Below are 16,314 nucleotides of genomic sequence, written 5' to 3'. Positions count from 1 at the left end.
ATACTCATAAACATGCATCTCAGAAGTCAGGTCTAGGAAATAGGTAAAAAAAATAAGCAAAACAAACTTTGAAGAAGAGATTTTTTAATCTGTTGCCAAAATGTCCCAGTTAGCAAAAACTCTAGCACATTCCACAGTCGACCAGCAAAGGCAGCAGTACTACACTGAAAATGGGCTTTACATAGCTGTAGCTCAAGTTAAGAAGCACAAATTGCCTCCACGGAAAGCCTACTGCACAGGGGACCCTGGAAGGGCTTCTGAATGTTAGTTGATTAAACAGTATACAAAACTGATTTATCTATTGGTTATAAACAAAGAAATAAAAATCCTCCTTTTGGGGGGGGGGGGCAGCTGATTCCCCTACTACCCTATGCAGTAATTAACTCTGAGGTGGATTCAGCCTAGGCTAAGGTGGACTAAACTACCCCCCCCCCCCCCACACACACACACACAGTCAACAGCAAGCTAATTCAGTCAAGTCTGAATTGGCTGTTGACCAAATGTCTTGAGTGCTCCATTATAAATTTTCATCAAAATAACTGTAGCTTAAATAAATAATCACCACCTGCCTCCAAAGAAAAGCCTACTGCACAGTGAATGGACCCTGAAAGAGTTTCTGAATCTCATCTGATCAAACAGTGTATAATACTGATTCAACTATTGGTTATAAAAAATAAATAAAATCCTCTTTTTATGGGGAAGGCAGATTCCTTCTACTACACCATGCAGCAATCAGCTCTGAAATGGCTTCAACCTAAGCTAAGTGGCATTCAACTACCCCTCCCCTCCCCTACAATCAACAACTAGCTAATTCAGGTTGTGTACACTACTACATACTTGGCTGTTGACCAAATGGCTGAGTTCCCCTACACATTTTCATCAAAAGTATCAAATTGCATGCTTATAGCCTCACAGAAATCATAAATGTACCCTGAATACTCTTAGCCAATATGGCTGCCAAAGATTAAATACATGTAGACCGCATAACATGCTAAAATGTGCTGAAAGCAGAAAGTAAACATTTACTACCAATAAATAAAGTATTTCTGTTTTTTTTCAGCTGGAGTACTCAGATGTTCACACAGGGTAGTCGGTACCAGATATTCTCACAAAAATCTTACTATATTTGAGATATGCACCCTACAGCTCTCAGCCCACATGTCTCTGTGACAAGCAAAAATATGGCTCTACTAAAAGCAGCACTGTCAGGGTATATCAACTTCTTTAAAATGTTTATATACAAATTGTTTGCTAAGATTTGTACATATCAATTTTGTTATTAAAATCAGTACCTAACTCTCATCTTTTATTTAACTTTTTGTGCTCAGTCTTCATCAGCTGCAGGTTTCACACTGTTTAAATAATGAATTAGTGTTAAAACAGCTCTTTTTACCTTTTACGTTGCTAAATGAACTGTAAGTAGCAATGTGGTGAAACACATGCCAAGTCCAAAGCTTTGGTGTCTTAGAGTAAAAAATGCATGGTTATTACTGTGACACCTTTCAGTGTTACTAAGAAAAAAATGCACCTAGTAGGCTGTGGGCCTGAGGAGTACTGGGATGAGTCATGTGCATCCTTAGCTATACGGGGCTTGCTGGGGAAGTGGGAGGCAATACGACTGAGATGCTACCACGACTAGATCACTGAACAGAGATTACATGTATCCTATATCTTATGTCTTACTTATATTTATCAGCATTCCACATAGAGAAGAAGGCTACCTGCTGTAGTAACGTAGACCATTACCAGGGAGCAAAACTGCACTGTCCATTGGTGACACCTCCACAGGATGTGACAGTCAGATGTCCAGCACGTATCACATACTACACATCATCTCCAGCCAGCCCTCCTCTTTTCAGAATTACCTGTGAAACTAGGCTGCCAGCAAAGCAGTCGGGAACAAAGTGCTGTGCTAACACATGTCATGTCAGCACTCTTATTCTTAATATCCAGGGGCATTTCTCAGTTAAGTAGTACGTAACCATCAGGAATGTACACACAGATTTTCAACAAAAGGAAGATAAGAGCAGCTTCAATCTGGAAGTGTGTAATCATAGTCTAGGGAACAAAAGATCATTAAAGGGTACTGTTCTGTAAAGCAGTGAGTCACATGCTATAAAAATATAAATGGACACATATCTCTCTCTCTCTTTACATATGGATTCCTATCAATGCATCGATAAAACAAATGATTGACCCCTAAACGAATGACCCCAAAAAGTCAAAACACAAGAAAAGAACCCCCCCAAAAAAAACCTTTAAACAATGTTTATGAAGGGGGCAAGCCCCCCTGCACCTCTTATGTGGGGAACATGTTACTACACAACCCTGCTAATTATTTATACCAACTGAGATCACAGTAGAGTGGGGAAAGGGTTAAAACTCTCTCTATGCTGTACCATGATCTTGGACAACAAGCTACTTTCATTGTTGAAATTCTGACATTTCATCTAAACATGCCGGTAAGTACATGAGTACATGTATTCAATTTTCTGATCAGTCGATTTTTATATAATTATATATATATATATATATATATATATATATATATATATATATATATACACATATATGTATGTATGTATATATAGTCATAAACACAGCACACAAAGGTTACATACTTATCATAATAACTCGTCCAAATTGATTGGCAGGTCCTTCTAAATTTCCCAGAGGACAAAAACAGACAGGACTTAGTCAGCCTGCTAATCAAAATTTTACCTAGCAAACTAGCTGTGCACATTACGACTTTTCTCCAGATCTCTGAAGTTCAAACAAAGTGTAAAAATTAAGAAAACTATATCTATATAAACAACAGAAGAATGGAAAATTATTTGTCAACTTGGCAGGCCAGGGATAAAACAATGGGAATGGTAATGAAGATGGAGTTGCCAATACAGATCTATTGCTACACTAAATACGTAACTTTTATGTCTGTGACTGGAAATTCCCCCTAGAATTTAGAAACATTTATTGCAAAGCTGTAAAGCAGATTTGTGCAATAAGTGGACATGTGCAGGGAGGAAGCAAATAGGACACACTTAGCACCACCACACAAGGCTCTGACATTCCACAGCCAGGATAGTATGCAAACTACTGTATAATAATGCAGAAATGAGCAACACTATTAAAATAAGGGTCACAGCAAATGCAAATGAAGTTAAACAATATGGCAGTGCAGTTCATAGGTTCATAGGTAGGTACTAGGCTATCGGCCCAAAGACCTACGTAAGCCTAGCCAGCAAAGTTCCATAGCTTACGCCACCCAAGAAAGTTATTTTCCTGTGCCACTGTCCAGCAGAGGCACAGAAGTGATCCCCGGGGTGTACTTCCTATTTCCCATCCACTCATCAAGATTTTTCTTGAAGAGTGCTAATGAAGAACTTTGCTTGACATAGATGGATAGCTTGTTCCAGAGTATAGGAAGTCTCTGGGACAGGAATCTATCCCTTCAGTGCGTCCTGTTTATTGTGGTGACAAGGTTTAGGTCCCTAGAGCATGTAGCTCGGAGGCATTGGGATTTCTTTAGGTGTAGCATGTCCAACAGCTCTGGGTTTGACATAGCTTTATATGTTAGGCAGAGATCACCTCGGAGTAGGCGATATGCTATGGAATAAAGCTGGAGTTTTTTGAGGCGGTCAGTGTAGGGCATTTGTTTGAGGCCAGTAATCCTCTTTGTGAAGTACTTCTGTGGCCTTTCCAGCTGCTGCAGATGTCTTGTGAGGTACATTCCAAAACGGGCGTTGTACTCTATAATGGGTCTAATGAGTGATGAATAGAGGGGAACAATGACCTCTTTTTTCCTGGCTGAGAACCCTTTTATGATGAGGAGTGCCATGTAGAAGGACTTACTGACTACTGTGGCAATGTGACTATCAAAGGAGAGACTACTGTTCAGAAATGTTTAAATTTTGCACGATATGACATAACTTCCAGAGCTGCTGACCATATTAAAACCCTGGAATTACAGCAGAAATATTTATACCAGTGGTACACTATTTCTTAGCATAAGATGATAACCACATACCAGCTTTAACTACAATGAGACAGGAAGCCCCTCATATGACATTTTAAAATCACGTAAAACTCATTAGGGTTTCACTGTACATCAAAATCCCGTAATTCGCTGGGTACGTGATGAAAATCTAAAAGCTGCAAATGTGATCCATGGAACAGCAGAACTGAAAACAGAAATATGGTAAAACTGCAGGCAGCAGCCACGGAGGAGCACACCATTGCCTACAGCTCTGTAAATGATCCATATGAGCCTAACATACCTTGCACTCTATGACAATGAAATTGTAGATCTCTATGGTGCAGATATAGGCACTATGCTGGAAGAAATGTGTCACCTTCACATGCAGGCTTATGAGAAACAGAGAGTTTCCATCCCTAAGAATACCAAGGTACATGTAGTTTTGAGAATCTTGGCTACAAGTATATTACAGTGATCAATGGGGAGGACAGGGTAAGTGTATCTCAGACAACTGCCTTAAAGATATTAAACCAGTTATTTGATGTCATGGTACAATATGTGGAGGATCATTTGCAGTTTCCACATAACACAGTGAAGAGAAGTAATACTGCACGGGAATTTTAAGATATGACCTATTTCTGTATGGCACTGGGAGACACTGACTCATCCACACTGCAATAAAGGTCCCATGTGTGGAACAGGGACAATGTTACATCAGTCATAAGAGGTTTCACTTCATCAATTTTCAGACACTCTTTGCAGTGCCCAGGGTATAATATACAATGTGTCAGCAGTCCAACCAGGCAGTGTCTATGATTCCCACATCTGGCACACATGCAGTTTATATCCATGATTTGTGCGGGGTGATTGTATTTATGCTTTGTTGATAATGATCAGTCCTACTAAGCCAACAACTTCTTTTTAAAGGAGACCAGAGGTGACACTCATACAGACTATGGAAATATGGCTAGGGTACCAGAGAACGTCCCTCTAATCTTTTCAATAAGTGCGTTGTACCTTTTACATCCAGATGACCAACCACCAAATCAGGCAGACGGGACCTTGGTGTAGCATCTCATCTGAAGGATGGCACACTTAGGATGACAGCACCCTCCTTATGTAGCAGTGCAGTGTCAGTACTGGAAAATTAGTCCAAGTACCTGATGGAGGAATAGAACCCATATGATCCAATGTTTCAGCATCAAAGGCAAGCATGCTGGACACCAATAGGAAACCTATAAGTCCATGAAAGAGAATGCATGCAGCATTGCCCTTTCACAGACCTGAATTATTGCCGAATATGTGTGCAGGACTAGTTAAGGCCTGCTTCTGCTGTCTACACGTTGCCAGTGGTGCCCTGCAGTATGATCCTGAAACATGCAGTAAAATGTTTTCTGTGCAGGAGTATTACAAAACATGTTGTTAAGGAAACAGATACAGCAGGGGCAAGACATTTAGGAGGAGGCAGCAGTGGAGCAGGAGGAGTAGCCTGTGAAGGAGCTGGCTGCAGGAGATGACCATTCAAGGTAGATGAGGACACAGTACACTGCGGCCTTATATAAGAAACAGCATTAGGTTACCACTATAGGCCAAATATAACATACAATACCATCAATGATGCATGCAATATTACAGCCAGGTTATTCTGTACAATGCTGGGAATGCCCACACTGTGCAGCAGACATAAGTAATACAGGAAACATAGTAGTGAGAGCTGGGCACATCTGTCATCATAGGCACAGGTGGTGAGGGCCACAGTGACAGATGCCAATAACAGGCAGCGTGTATGGAGGCGGAGGTGAGACATAATGCTCTGTGTGTGTGTGTGTGAGAGAGAGTGTCTGTCTGTCTCGAATAGGTGAGTGTAGGTAGCCATGAAGACTGTTGGGGGGCAGTGGTGGTTTCTTCACTGTGGCTTAACTGGGCAAAGGTGGGAAGTGCTTATTGGTGAGTGTAGGTGTGCACGGACACAGCACTGGAAGAAGAAGATGCAACACTGTGTTGGGGTCTGATGGAGATGTCTAGGACACTTCCAGAAGATGTGTGCACTGGTCATGTACATCCTTGCCCATAGGGGCACCATATCCAAGGAAAGTCAAAAGCACAATCTGCATCATTAATTGGGGATAGAGTGCTGTGTGATCAGGAATGGCATTATGTTTTATGAGCGATCTCATCGTGAACAATGGGAAAAAGAGGGGGTTGATGATGATGATGATGAGGCAGAGACTAATGCAGCCATAACTGAGCTGGTTGGAGTTGTGAATAGTCTGCATGACAACAGTACTTACTGAAAAGACTAGAGGAGGTTCTCCAGTACCCTGTTCACTTCTTCTAGCATGGCTTCCATTTGTGCTTGCAACACTGGATGGAGGTGTGGAGGTAATGGCCTTATGGAACCTAGACTGTGCCCTATCCCTACCATGTTGGTCTTTCCCAGCTGAAGTGGAGATGGTCTGGTCATGAGAGGGGGCTGTGGTGTGATGGGTGGCCGCACAGAGACGTCTGGAACATACAGACTTCCCACACTGGCTTTCCATTATGTGACACAAAGGGCCTAGCCCTCCTACAGGTCATCATTCAGACTACATACAACCCTGACCAGCTCAGCTATGGCTGCATTAGTGTCTTCCTCATTATTATCTTCACCATCATCAGCCCCCTTTTTCCCATTTTGTACACGGGTTCGGGATGTCATGTCAACCATTACCATCTCTCTCTATCGAGTGCTACTCTCCTTCCTTCTGTGACACTCATGCCTGACTGTTACAGGTCTTTTCTCACACAATCAACCAACCTCTTTGCTGGACGTCCTTGTTTCCTCTTGCCTTCTTCCTGTCTGTCCCAAATCTTCTTCACCAGATTGTCATGCTTTTCTGCACATGTGCCTGAACCACCATAATGTGTTCTCTGTGACAATTTCTGTAACTGGATATACCTTGGCTTCTGCTCATAAGTCCTTATTTCTTCATCTGTCCCACAGTGTGCATCCTACCACCTGTTTTAGGAACTTCATCTCCATCATCTCTAGTTTCCTCAACTGCTCTGCCTTCACTGCCCATGTTTCTGTACCATACAGTAGTACTGGTCACACCACTGTTTTGTACATCTTACTTTTTAGCTTCTTTTGTAATCTTCTGTCATACACTACCCCTGACACTCTGTGCCAGTTGGCTGTATCCCCTCTGACTCTTGCTTTGAACTTCTCATTCAGGCTTCCTTCTCCTAAACCAACCCTGTCAGATATTTGAAATTATGAACCTGCTCTACTATTTCCTTTCTATCTCATTTCTGAGCTTCTTTTGATTCCCCCATTTCCTGCCATTATAACTGTCTTATTTGTACTCAGTTTCATCCCATATGCCTTCAGTTTTGCATTCCATTCTCCAATCCTTTGCTGAAATTATTGCTCAGAGTCTGCTTGTAGTGCCACATAGTCTGCATACAGCAACTTTGTTGATCTGTCCCCTCTGACCTGTTTGCAAATGTAATCCCCCACCAGTATGAATAGGAGTGGGCTCACAGCTGAACCCTGATGCATACCCACTCCCACTAAGAACCCCTCCATGAGAACGAACACTGTTTGTCCATGAGCCACTGGGTCCTTGTACATAGCCTGCACTAATTCTACCAGCGTTTCTGGGACTTTGAACTGCCACAGTACTGCCCAAATCAGCTTTCTTGCAATCCTGTCATATGCTTTCTCCAAGCCTAGGGATGCCCAGTTGGACACTATTCTCATCTCTAGCGTCTTCTCAAGTATCTGTCTCACTGCAAACATCGGGTCAGTTGTGCTGCATCCTGATTTGAAGCTGAACTATCACCATCTTACTTTCAACTATTCTCCGTATTTTTTTATAATCACTCTCCAGAACTTTCTTGCAGTGTGATAGGAGTTTGATACCTCTATACTACCCACAATTCTGAATATCCCCTTTGTTCTTGAACACTGACACTAGTATGCTTATTCTCCAGTTATATGGGATACACCTTTGAGTACCCTCAAGAGTTATTTCTCCCCTACATCACCCAACATCTTTATCATATCTGCTGTGACCTCATCTGATCGAGCTGCTCTCCATGACTTCATTTTCCTTAGTGCTGTTCTTACTTCTTCTGTGGTAGGCTCCTCCTTTTCTTTCATAGTAGGCTGTGTCTGGGGCAGTACAGCTTCTGCTGGGTTTTCTTCCAGTGGTTTATGCTGGGGCCTGACTGTTTTGCTGGAGATGGCTTTGCAATCACTTATTCTATGCCACTGTCCTTTCTTTTACTAGGAGGATGTCTACTTGAGTTGCATGTTAGACACTCTTGTATGAGATCTTGTCACTATCTCTCTTGCTGAGCCATGTTTTGGCCAGCATCACGCCATTTGCCTGACAGAAGTCTAGAATGGCTTGTCCTTCTTTATTCCTGTTGCCCCACCCATGTGGACCAAGGTAGTCCTCATATCCTGTTCTGTTTATCCAAATATGTGCATTAAGGTCACCCATTATCAACACCAATTCATGTTGTCCTGTTTATCTAGTAGGTCCTGCAACTGCTGTCTGAATGCACTCCTTTCCTCGTTACTACAACTCTGCTGTGGGGCATAGGCTGAGATTATGAATACTGCCCTGTCATTACACAGGAGTCTAAGTGTCATGAGTTTGTCCCTATTTCTGATGGCACTGTCTTCTAAAGTCCCTCCATCACCACAAGTCCCACACCATTTATAGCAGTACTTGCAACTGTCACTGCAGAAAATCCTTCCCCCATTCATATCATCCCAGACAGAATTCACCGGTTGTCAGATGCACTCACCAATTTAAATTCTACCCTAACACAGTTTCAACATACATCTACATCACATGAACACAGCAGTACAAAATATGTGCAGGCAGCACTCCCCAGTCACTCACCTCATGTGACGTTTGGGTAAATGTACAGAGTTTCAGGTTCACAGACCTATAAAGTCACTCTATAAGTTGTGCTGAAGCAAATTCCATATCCTAATCACTAAACTAATGGCCACAACTGTTTTTGTCATGCAGTTTTGAGGTTCCTATGTTAATTAGCCTATTTAAAGCAAATGTGACTGAATTTCACAGTTTCCACAATGAGCACATGACCGAGGCTATGCTGCAAGGTTCATTCAGCACTGTGCAGTAAGCATGAGTACTTATGAAGTGCAATGCACATGCGTGGGTGAGTCAGCGACCTCGCAGGGACACAAATAAAAATACTGTATTATTATTATTATGGTCTGTGCAAGCACTAAAGTGCAGAAATGGAAACATATGTATGTACAGTTCTGATGTTAAATGCACAGTTTCATAGTTCACAGCTTAACACCATCCTGCTATCCCATGTAAAGTCAGTGCTATGGTGGTACGATGACACCTTGCTACATTGCAAAAACATACTGCCCACTGATGTGTATCATATGTTCGCAACAGCAACGTGTGGATTTGACAAAGCTACCATATTCATCTGGATTGTGACTTGATACATAACTATGGCTTCTGAAGGCACTGAGGGTGGCAGGGCTCCCAGGTGGTGCTTTAAGTAGGTCAGAATATTTCTGTACCTGATGTGCGCAAACCACTAGGAATACCTACTGACTGATTCCTAAGAAGGTCCCCAGTAAAAAATGGATGCCTGGCACAGCCTTGCCTGGGCATTGACTCAAAGAAAGCAATCCTGAGATTTACAGTAAATATGAAGGGCAGGTTTTTGCAATGTAATTCAAAAGGTGCATGTAGGACATTCAATTCATGATGCTTGTATTTCTTGTTACTGTTTTCCATCTGTGGAGCAGATTGAGAACAGGTTCCTGTACTGATGGAGAAAGGACTATTTCTTCAGACAAAGTGGTATGGAAAGTGCATGCCATCCTACAGTTAAGATTAGTATATCATGATATCATTGTCGTGCCCTCTGTTATAATTCTGTAGTAATACCCATAAATAACACTACTACATACTGCTGGAAACAATCTCTGTATATGTGCTGACATGACACCCCAAATACTAATAGGACATGTTTGGGGGGATCCATGAATTCCTTGTTTGCAAACATATGCTCACCACAGCATGCTAGTGCATCATGCCCACTGCCACACAGTGCCAGTCATTCAAGGCTGTTTGCCCTCTACCTTGCTGTACAGATTGCCACAAAGCAGGTGTCCAGTGACACGCAGGATATGCATCCCATCATATTTGCTGTACATCACCCCACAGAATGTCCATGCAGGTGCCACATCCAAATAGCATACTAAGAGAATTCATACATTACAACAGTTCTCTCCCAAGCTATACATCACCTTACAAGGAGGGCTGGAATATAAACAGGAATAGGAGAATTCATACAAGGAAAGGTGTTACCACCACTGCCTTGTTTGCCTTTAGTATGACACACTGGCACTGTATGTCTGTTGGCCTGCAAACTTAGTAACAGTGCCTGTATCAGCATGGCCTTTTTTTGTCCCTATCCCACACATCATATCTACAGTGGCATACCCACACACACACCTTCCATGACCGTATATGGCTACAGCATTATAGTGGCAGTAGTGCCAGCACCTGGAATAGCAGCATACGTAGCAGCTGTTCAGTCTACCTGTAGGTTCCTGCAGAGCTAATAATCTGACACACGCAATTGTAATTTTTCTCTCTCTCTCTTTCTGTGTTGCTACCTTTTCTTTATATTTTTATTTTCTGTTTGTCATTTTTAGTTGTCTCCATTTATGCTACTATTTAGTATCAGCCACAGCTGTGCCTGTGGTGTGGCACCATTCCCACTCAATCATCCTGCCATGTCTTCTCCTGCTGGCTCAACAGCTGCCACTTTTTCAGGTGACAGAAATTATGAGGTAGTGGTGGGGTGACCTGGAGGTGTACCTGGTGGCCTCTGATGGTCATTCAGCTGAAACGGGTGCATTGCTCCCTCTGGTGACACCACCAGGAGGTCTCACTTTGTTTCACAACAGCAGCAGCAGCTGGAGGAGGGAATGACAGAGTTTGTGGACCAGTGGCTTGATGCCTAAACTGGTTACCTAGAGACCATTCTTATGTGACTAGCAGAGATGCACTGGTGCATGGTGATGCCTAGGCTATCATCTGAGGAATGAACAGCAGGGTGAGTAGTTATGATGGTGAGTGATATCTGCTTGGTTCCTGCCTAAGGCAGCACGAACAGGGAGTTAGGACCCACCCATTCCCCAATCATGGTGTTTCCTTTGCTTGTATGCCTCCTCCCGTTCCTCTGTGTAGTCCAATCCTCCTCCTCATCATTGTCTTCTTTCTGTTGATATGTGTGTCTATCCATTGTCCGCCTGCCACTTTGTGTCAGTACTTCCTCTGTTGGTCTTTGTCCATGTTTTATATTTGTTCATGTGCTCCTGCTTCAATATCTATAACATCTTGCCTTTCCTGACATCTGCTTGCATCCTTCTCCATCTACCCTGCTTAAAAACCTGGCTTAAACTTCATATCCCTAACACAGATATTCAACCCCCTGGCTACAAGATCTACCAACTAGACAGAACCACAAAATAGGTGGTGGTGTGGCAATCCTATACTCTGACCACCTGACACTCTCTCCCCTACCTGTTACTAAACCAGACCTCCACCCTGCAGAAATTCTAATTCTAAACTGCCACCTAAATAATCACAAAAAGCCTGCTATCTCCTCAATATATATCCTACCCATTACTGAAAACATACTTTCCTGGATGTCACAAAATACAGACTATGAAACTGTCCTGCTAGGAGATGTAAACATTCATTGGAATACCCTTGATACCAACTCCCCTGTCCAAAGCTTCAATTTGTTTGGCTTTACTCAGCTAATTACTACCTCTACAAGACTTAACAAAAACTCCAATAATGGCCCAGCACTTGACTGGATCCTAAATAGTGACTCCCATCTCTATCACAGCCCTACAACACTTCCCGATGCCTTGGGTGATCACCTGCCTATCAGTATACAGATATATACTCCCCAACTAAATAAACCACATCTACACAAATTATGCCTTAAACTCACTGACTTCAACCCCACCGTTCTCAATGATAGACTCTCTTCTATTAACTGGTCTAACCTACACTCACTTCCTCTCAGTGATGGTGTACTCAAATTCAATCGCCATCTTTCTTGGCATACTCAACTCACTAGCATCCCTCGCAAATTAAAAATAAAGTCAAACTATGTCCCGTGGCTCAGTAAAGATACTCATACACTAATGCACAAAAGAGACTTCTTCTGGAAAACATGGCAGAAAAACAAATCCCCCACTCACCACCAATTATTTAAAGAACTAAGAAATCACGCCAAAATACAAATGTATAATAAGAAAGCATTCTATGTCAAGGCACAAGCCACCATCAATCCAAGCCCAAAAACGTCTGGAGAAATATCAACTCAATCCTTTGCCCCAGTAAACCTCAAACTCCCAGCCCTTACCCTAACCTTGCAGACCAAGACACTGCCTCTCTCCTTAACCAGTTATTAACTGATACCATTAGCAAACTAACAAATGCCAACCAAAAAAACTACCTCAAACCACAAATAATGAAACATGTTTCTCTCTCTCTCAAATCTATCTCAACCTCCTACATAAAGTCTCTCCCCAAAAACACTACCTCAAACCACAAATAATAAAACATGTTTCTCTGCCAGACACTGCCTCTCTCCTTAACCAATTTTTAATTGATACTATTAGCAAACTAACAAATGCCAACCACAACCCCCCCAAAACACTACCTCAAACCCCAAATGATAAAACACATTTCTCGCTCAACCTCCTACATAAAGTCTTCCCCCCAAAAAACATTACCTCAGACCACAAATAATGAAACGTTTCTGTCTCAACCTCCTGCATAAAGTCTCTCCTTCTAAAACTAAAGCCTTGCTCTCCCTCTGCTGACAATCTACCCCCCCCCACTTTCTCAAACTAACAGCTAACACTACTGCCTATCCAGTCTCAATACTTATTAATAGATCTGTTAAAGAAGCTACTGTACCCAACATCTGGAAGTCTTTCTATGTGATTCCCCTTCACAAAGATGGCATCTCCATTAACCCTCCAATTATAGACCCATTGCTATACTATCCCCACTATCCAAAATTCTTGAAAAATGCATACATAACCAGATACGGAAATTCCTCATCCATACTAACCTCCTGACTCATACCCAACATGGATATTGACCGAACCACAGTACCTCTACAGCCCTTCTATCCTTTACTCACACTATTGCTGAAGCTAGAGATAACGACAAACTGGTCTCATGTCTGTTCGGAGACCTTTCAGAAGCATTTAAGATGGTATCACACTCCAAACTATAAACAAACGGGCTAACTCAAATCTTTCCACCTCAAGTCTCTCTTGGTTCTCCAGCTATCTCACAGACTGCAGTCAGTCAAATGGAAGACTTCTTGTTCTACTTTTCTACCGATATACACTGGCGTACCACAGGGCTCTATCCTGGGCCCTCTTCTTTTTAACATCTTTACCAACGACCTCCATTCTTCCACTACCCACTCAACCTTCGTACAATATGCAGACAACCATACTCTGATCACATCCTCAAACTCAATCTCACAACCTCAGACACTTACACAACAATCTTTCCTTTCAGTTGAAAGCTGGCTAAATGAAAATCAGCTTATTCTGAATCCTAAAAAAAACAAGACTCCTTCTTTTTCTCCCCAAGGCCAGTGATCACTTCAAGCTCTCCTTCTCCATATCTTCCCTAAATAAAACCATCATTAATGTTGAAACTCACAAAATTACTAGGAATGACAATTGGCGACCAACTAAAATTTGACTTATACATCCAGCAATTGTTTAAGAAAACTAATCAAAAACGTGGCCTTCTATATTGCAACAAAAAATTTCTATCCTCCAATTCCAGACTCTCCCTGGCCCAAGCCTATCTACTTCCTAATCTCCTCTATGGAGGCCCAGTTCTTTCGAACATTCAGTCGTGACTACTCTCCAAACTACAACAAACTTACAATAAAATCGCAAAATATGCAGCTAACTTACCTAATTCCACTCACCATTGGTTGGCTTTTAATGAGCTATACTGGACTGAACTTCCCCATTATTTCAAATTATCTCACCTCCATATAACCCACTTCCTTCTCAATAAACACACTGCTTGTCCCTCTCTCTCCAATCTAGTCACTTACTATATCCCTTCTCGTCCATTATGCAGTACTGACAAATTCCTTCTCCAAACTTATAGGTCCAAAATGAACACTGGCAATCTTTTATATAAATCTTACATAACAAAATTCTGGAACAACCTCCCTGCCAATTTATGTATCATTATACACACTAACAACTTCAAAAAATAACTAAAAAACTTTCTCCAGAAAACTTGGTTATGCTCCTGCCAAGACCCTACCTAATCCTGATTCTAACATTTGTCTTTCCCACTTCTGAATAGTACGTTTTCTGGCTCTGCTCTATTTAGGTAATGCTACTGAACTACACAATCTGCATGAATGTATCATAACATTATTATTACTTGTTTATTATTATGTTTCTTTTTTTCATACTTATTATAAAACTGTGCTATCTTACTATGTATGTATACTGCGAAACTGTCTGTTACTTTTTTGTGAAGCCTATTAATGTAAAATTGTCATTATTTTTCTTGGAGCTTTTCTCCTCAGGTCTCCACTGCAAATGGGTCTGTGCTCATTTGGACCAACCCGGTTAACAAATGTGAAATAAAACTAATAAATAAAATGAGCAGTGTCATTCATGGGAATCTATACAAAATGGAACCCTTTTTGAATTTTTTTGAAAATATTCAGATAATCATTCACAAGTAATTAGCATCTTAGAGAAAATTGGAGATTGCTCTTAGTTATTCTCCAGACAAGTTAAATTAGCAGCTGCATCAGAAGTCTGGGAAAATAATCAACAGTGCATCGCATTGGGGCTGTGAAGGAGGGGTATATGTCCCGGCCTGCAGCCTCATTGGAAAATTAGTCCACTTACAACATCAAAAAATGAACAAAATTTATTTCAGCTGAAGCATCTATAGCCAGCATAACAGCCATACAACATTATTAAGACCTTTGAAACAACAAGATCAATACAGATCATCTTACCAAGTTTGCATTTTAAACCATTAAAAACATAAACTCTCACACAGGGCAATAACATTCATTCATCTATCTATAAATCTATTTATCTATCAATATACTTACTGGCATTTGTTCACAGAGATAGTCCAACTGGGTACAATGTCCGTTTTCAGCAGAGGGCCAGGGAGAAAAGCTCCACATGTTGCATCAAAAACATTCAAATTCAATACAATTAGTTATTTACAGAAGCATACACATTCAGTACAAACTAGATAGCTAACAATTTTATATATTTATATATATATATATATATATATATATATACACACACACACACACACACACATATATATATATATATACATTATATATATATATATATATATATATACATATATATACATATATATATATATATATATATATATATATATACATATATATATATGTATATATATATATATATATATATATATATATATATATATATATATATATATATATATATATATATATATATATATATACATATATATATATATATATATATATATATATATATATATACATATATATATATATATATATATATATATATATATATATATATATATATATATATATATACATACATATATATACATATATATATATATATATATATATATATATATATATATATATATATATATATATATATATATATATATATATATATATATATATATATATATATATATATATATATATATATATATATATATATACATATATATACATATATATATATATATATATATATATATATATATATATACATATATATATATATATATATATATATATATATATATATATATACATACATATATATATATATATATATATATATATATATATATATATATATATATATATATATATATATACATATATTTATATATATATATATATATATATATATATATATATATATATATATATGGTTTCACTTTATAATCTCAAACTACTAAAATACTGGAATTTTAGTATCTCGAGACTATAAAGCCAAAAGTGCAGTTATGCGAAACTGCATAATATTGAATGTGGAAATGTCAAATCCGCGGTTGTGTTGGCCCGTTCGTGATGTGCGGTGCGGTTTGTGGATTTAGCTGGGGATTCAGCTAAGTGGTGTTTTTGTAAGGGTATTGGGTAGGGATTTTAGTGTGTGTGTGTGACTGTGTGTAGTAATGGGTTTTGTGTGTTTAAGTGTT

At 39.8% G+C, this 16,314-nt stretch overlaps 1 protein-coding gene across 1 annotated transcript in view; it reads right to left on the bottom strand.

Moving 5' to 3' along the window:
• LOC122809582 (gastrula zinc finger protein XlCGF26.1-like) overlaps positions 1-16,314 on the bottom strand; it is a 147,367-nt gene that overhangs the window by 31,002 nt on the left and 100,051 nt on the right. The gene's annotated exons all lie outside the window — the stretch shown is intronic.

This window comes from Protopterus annectens, chromosome 1.part1 (assembly GCF_019279795.1).
Source record: "Protopterus annectens isolate FY-2018-M chromosome 1.part1, PAN1.0, whole genome shotgun sequence".
In the NCBI taxonomy this organism is placed as follows: Eukaryota; Metazoa; Chordata; order Ceratodontiformes; family Protopteridae; genus Protopterus; species Protopterus annectens.
The sequence above is the reverse complement of the archived record's forward strand: the minus strand, read 5'-3'. Positions and strand labels throughout refer to the sequence as shown.